Genomic DNA, 6,528 nt, shown 5'->3' on the forward strand with positions numbered 1-6,528 from the left:
GTGTAACCTTTTCACCTTGACATAATAAACTTAGCTAAACATAACGAAGAAGAGAAACATAAATAAACTAAATAAGATACAAGTTAACTAAGTAAAGGAAAGAAAATGAAAAGCATAAACAAGATATTAATGAAAGCAAAACTTAAGAATTACAAAAAATATAAAGAGAGAGAGCAAGAGCAAGTTTAAGTTCTTGATTTGAACAACCAAACCCCTAAATGCATGGCAAATGCCTTCTTTTATAGGCTAAAATTTGGAACTATTGATTTAATGACTAAATGTTGAGTGGGTGGCCAACTCTTGACATGGTGAAAATCCTTATCTTCTTGTCTGAATAAAACGTCATTGCTAACATCAGAACTGGAACCAACTATACTTATGAAAGTTATAGGTAGTTGTCTTATCTTTCCAGGAAAAAAAAATTAAGGTCATTTGTATCTCTAGAACTTGAGATACGGGTTGAACACCAAATAGTGTCTGGTTGCTGGACAGATTTAGACTTCTCTGTTGTTGCTGTAATTTGGACTTGAAAACAGTCTTTTTAAATCTTGGACTCCACATGAAAGTTATAGGCCTATGTCTTACCTTTCCATCCATATAAACCATACCTAAATCCCAGATCTACAGCTCCAGATATGACCCAATTACCAAAAAGTGTTCTAGTTTGGACTGCACCAACATCTTTTTTCTAAGTTTGGCCCTCTTTTTATCCTTTCAATTTCAATACTTGAACTCATCAATCAATCCTTTCATTTATGTGATAGGCCTACATTTAAGATGAACATTTACCATAAATTAAAGGTATATTATATTATTAGCTATTTTATTATAAAACATGCTTTAGTTAAGGAGTTATTGATACTTCAAGTGCAAAATGATGATATAAAACCTTGATAAAAATGTCATTTTAAGTACTAATCACTAATACAATGACATTGCAACAAAATGTCTTGTCTTTTCAATAGGAAATAAGGTCAAGCATTCACAACTTAGAGAAGCAAATGAGGTAAGTAACTTCAAGTGTAAGGAAATTGAACGCACAAATGAATGGAAAGTTGCCCTCCCAATCATCGAATCCAAAAGAGAATATTAGTGTGATCACATTATGAAGTGGGAAAGAACTTGAAGAGCAAAGTTCAAAACAAATTGAAATGGAGGATAAAGAGGAGATAGAAACCAAACTGAGTATAAAGAAGAAACACCCTACTTCTCCACAAACTGAAACAATGACCAATACTTCAAAGATAAGTACTAAATTGAGTTGCAGCTAGAGAGAGACACTCTTCTTCTTCTTCTCGAAGATTTATCCTTATGATGATGACCTGCAGCTCCTGGGTCTTGTTTTAGGGTTTTTTTCTTCACTGTTTATGCCTAGCCTTAAATGGCCAATAATAAATAAAGATTAGAATCTATCTCCTCTTGTATTATGCTAATCCAAGAAAGGTTTAACCTAATTATCTTTGTAATAGTCTTGGTTACACCTCCCACAAAGTAAACTCCCCCTTTTTCAGATTTTCCAAATCCTGGTAAGTCTCCAAACCTTAGATGTCTATCTATTGATGGCTATAGGGCTGAGATCGTGTGTCCCTTCCAGAAGTGCACCCTAGTGGATGATGGTTCTAATGAAGCTCTTTTTGAAGGCCATGTGCTTTCCACCCTCTTTGAGGTTATATTAGTTGGAGGTTTGTGTACTTCCCCTGCACCTTTTTTTGGTTTGATTCTATATGTAGCTTGCAGCACTGAAGTCAAGGCTATGCTTAGTGCTTGCACTGATGGAGGCATTCCTCTCATTCTCGAATGGTGCTCTCCTAGTTTAGGTACATCTTTGCCTTCAGCTCTTGCTGTAGGGAAATTATGAGATCTTTTATCTAGATCTAGAAGTGGTTGGGTATTTCCCACCCCCTTCCATTATGTAATGTGTATCCTACTAGAACATTAGAGTGCTTTCATCCTCGAGAATATCATGAGGTGATGAACCTTATGAATTGTTTGTTGGGTGCCTAATTATTATGGTTGTTTGTTTATTTTGTTGTCTTGGTTGAAGGCTACTTGTTGTTGGTTATCTTGTGGTTTTGGGGTTGGCTTGGTGGGTTTCTATTGGGTTGGTCAATTCTATAAGTTGGTTGTAGGTTGATGGCATGCTCTCTTTGTGGGGTTTGCTATGTTTGTTCTATTCTCTTGGTTTTGTTTTGGCTCTAAACTGCTTTGTTTGGTTTTTACTGTAGTGTGCTTTATTAGTTTCATTCTACTATGATGCTTAGCTACTTAAAGAGAACATAGTCAGTTTAGTTTCTTACGTCCATCATTTTTGTTGGCTAGGCTGCCAAGTTTCCTGCTACCGGTTGTCTGTTGTATTGTAGGTAGCGCATTTCCTTATGGTTGTCTGCTTCTTAGTGGGGGGTGCGTAATGGAGCTTGTTCCTGTGGTGACTTGTTCACTCGGTCTTTGTGTTGCTGCTTCCACAACTTTGTTTGTTATGCTTCTTTGAAGCTGGTTGCTGGACTTCCAGGTTGTGTTTGACTATCGTGCTTGATATGATGTAGTTGATGAGACTCCAAGCTAGTCTGCTACTGCTTTGTTCTGTTGTCTGCTATGGGATGTTGGTTTACTGGTACATGCCCTCTTGATTATTGTTCACAGTATTGCCTTTGGCTGATGTGTTGGTTTGTTGAAGAATATATGGTAGAGGGTGTTCTTCTGGCCTTTGCAGCAAGGTTGTTTCCTTGGTGCAACATTTTGCTGGTCTAGGGGAATCAACCTATGATTTATAGTGCTGCCACTTTTAGGGTCCTAATGCAGAGAATGTTTTCTGTGATGGTTTTCTACTACTGCATATGCAGCACACAGTTGTTGCTAATGTGTTGCTTCCTGTTCAAGTGTCATTTTGACTACTTTTAGCTTTTGGATTTGTATAAGGTCTGTTATGTGGAGGCTGCTTTAGTGAACTATTGTAGGATGAAAATCAAGCTGAGGTGTTGGTCTATTGTCTCCTGCTGTTGTGCCTCATATCCTTTGCTTATGGGTGCATGTTTGTTGTGCTTTGCCTATGTTTTTATATGTTGGAGTTGATGTCTGCTAGGGGTTTGCTATTGGTGAAAGCTTTCCTGGCATGCTAGGACTCCTTCTTGTATGATAGGCTGGCCATTGACTCAATGGCTGCTGGTTTTGTTGTCCTAATTTGCTGAGTGGCTGCAATTGCTACAATGGTTGAGGGTACTAAAAATCTTGCATGCTATTTAACATATATTGTAGCAACGATGCCAACTCTTTTTGCTGCTGGTGGCATTTGTAGGACTGATTGCTGCTGTGATCTTTTACTCTTACAAATGATTGCAGATTTTGTTAGGCTAGTTTGGCTTGCCATCTTTGTTTAGGAAGCATGTTCCTTTTTTTATTGTAAATCATAGATGTCCATCTAGGGAGCTTATTCCATTTTTGTTCATTCTCCTTAGGTTGTACATGCATGTAATCTTGACTTGTTGGTTCTCCAGCTTTGTTTTGTTTTGATTTATAAAATTTATTACATTTGATAAAAAAAAAAAAAGCGTAAGTCCTAACTCAATAAATTTCAGTTTTAAGAAAATTCCCCCCTTTGTTGTGAGTTCCTCTAGGTCTAATAAAGAGGATAAAGAAAAAGAGATTTTAAAGGTTTTCAAAAAAGTGGAACTCAACATTTCTTTTATTGATGCTGTCAAGGAAATTCCTAAATACACAAAATTCTTGAAGGAGTTGTGTACTACCAAGAGAGCTTTCAAACTAAAAGGTCATGAAATGGTAAGTTTGGGTGAAGTTATATTTGTTGTTGTTCAAAAGAATATGCTTTTGAAGCAAAAAGACCCAGGTGCGTTTACTATCCCATGTGTTATTGGTAATGCTAGTTTTAAAAGGGTTTTATGCAATTTAGGATCATCCATTAGTGTTATACCTAAACATGTTTATGATTCTCTTAGTCTAGAACCTTTGAATAAAACTGGCATTTTAATACAACTTGCGAATCGTAGTTTTGTTTACCCACTTGGTGTGATAGAATATGTCCTAGTCAAGATTGATAGTTTGATCATTCCATGCGACTTTTATATTCTTGATATGAAAGATGATTCTTGTGATTCATCAAACAACACTCCTATATTATTTGGGAGACCCTTCTTGAAAACTACTAATACAAAGATTGATTGTGGTAAGGATACTTTGTTTATGGAAGTAGGAGATAAAAAGATTGAATTTAATTTTCATGATGCAATGAAATATCCTTACAACAATGTTTATTTTATCACATGCTATGACCAAGTTGATAAGTGTGTGCATCAAGTTTTTTATTTTGATTATGAGGATGGATTAAGCATGACTTTGAGTTATGGCTATGATTTTACCGAGATAGAAGTGATGGAGAGGCATATATATGCTCCCCCAAACATGCAGGAATCAACATTGGCTTTGCAAGCTTTGCAAACCATTCCCAATGCTAATGTCTTTGTTGATTTAGTACATTCACCTAAAAAGCTTTTGTCATCTATTTTACAGGCACCCGAGTTAGAATTGAAACCTTTGCCTGATAATTTAAAGTGTCTATTCATTGGCGACAACAATACACTTATTGTTATCATAGCAAAAGGTTTGATAATGCGCAAGAGGAAAATCTTGTGACGTTGTCGTGTGATCACAAAACAGCTATTGGATGGACTTTAGCCAACATCAAGGGCATTAGTCCCTCGATGTGTATGCATCACATAGTATTGGAGGACAATGCGAAACCAACAAGGAAAATGCAAAGGAGGTTTAATCCACCTATGATGGAGGTAGTGAAAGCTGAAATTTCAAATCAAGAAATCAAGTCCATTTTGGAGAAAACAGTGCAACTTAACCTTTAAGATTGGAGTCTGCAACTTGGTGATGCATTTTTGGCTTATCGAACTACTTAGAAATCACCTATAAGAATGTCACCTCATAGGATGATTTATGGAAAAGCATGTCATCTACTAGTGGAGCTTGAACACAAAGCTTTTTGGGCCATTAAACAATGTAACATGGAATATGATGTTGTTAGGATTGCAAAGATGTTGCAATTACAAGAGTTGGAGGAGATTCGAAATGATGTTTATGAGCATGCTAGGATTTACAAAGCAGAGACTAAGAGTCTTCATGATCGAATGATTACAATAAAGGAGTTTCATGTTAGAGATAAAGTTCTTCTTTATCATTCTCATTGGAAACTTTTTCCTGGAAAGTTGTGCTCTCATTGGATTGGACCCTTTGTTGTTTCTAATGTTTTTCCTTATGGTGCAGTTGAAATTACAAGTTTAGAAACAAACAAAGCGCTCAAGGTCAAAGGGCATCGCTTGGAACCTTTCTATGAAGGTTGGACAACAGAACTCAATGCTTCTATAAAGTTAGCTGAACCAATCTATGAAGCACGAGCATGCGATGTGTCGGGCCAATGACATAAAACAAAAGCGCTTACAGGGAGGCAACCCAACACAAAAAGAAAAAAAAATAGATTTACTTTCTTTTTCCCTTATCTTTTATTTTTCGCATTTTACTTTATTTTTGTCATTTTCTTACATTCCTTTTCTTTTATTTCAACATTGAGGACAATGTTGTGTTTAAAGTGTAGGGGTATTAATAGAATTTTGGTTTTCTTTCTTGTTTTTCAAAAACAAAAAGTCTAAGTTTTATCTTTTAAACTCCCATTGGATTATGAGAATATGAGTATGATTAGTACTTAAAAGAGCATGTTTATCGAGGTTTTATATCATCATTTTGCATTTGAAGTATCAATAACTCCTTAACTAAAAACATGTTTTATAATAACAAGTTTGATACTATAAAATGCCTTAATATATGGTACATGTTCATCTTAAATGCTAGCCTATCACATAAATCAAAGGATGGATTGATGAATTCAACTACTAAAATTTTGAAGATAAAGAAGGGTGAAGCTTAGAAAAAAGATGTTGGTGTAGTCCAAACTGGAACATTGTTTGGTAATTGGGTCATATCTCGAGTTCTAGATGTCCAAATGATCTCATACTTTTACATAGATTTGGTAAGACATAGGCCTACAACTTTCATGTGGACACCAAGATCTAAGAAGGTCGTTTTCAAGTCCAAATTATAGCAACAACGGAGAAGTCCGAATCTGTCCTGCAGCCCAGATAATGTTTAGTGTTCAGCCCATATCTTGAGTTCTAGAAGTCTAAATGACCTTAATTTTTTTTTTCCTGGAAAGCTAAGAGAATTTCCTAGAACTTTCATAGTACATATGGTTCCAATTCGGATGTTAGCAATGACGTTTTATTCAAACAAGAAGATAAGGATTTTCACCAAGTCAAGATGTGGTCACCCACTCAACAATTATTCATCAAATCAATAGTTCTAAATTTTGGCCTATAAAAGGAGCCATTTTCCATGCATTTAGACATCTTGGTGTTCAGATCAAGATCATGCTCTTGCTTTCTCTCTTTGTATTGCTTATGTTTTGCTTTTATTAATATCAAGTTTATGCACTTCATTTCCTTTCCTCTACTTAGT

The sequence above is a fragment of the Populus alba genome, chromosome 1 (assembly GCF_005239225.2).
Source record: "Populus alba chromosome 1, ASM523922v2, whole genome shotgun sequence".
Lineage (NCBI taxonomy): Eukaryota > Viridiplantae > Streptophyta > Magnoliopsida > Malpighiales > Salicaceae > Populus > Populus alba.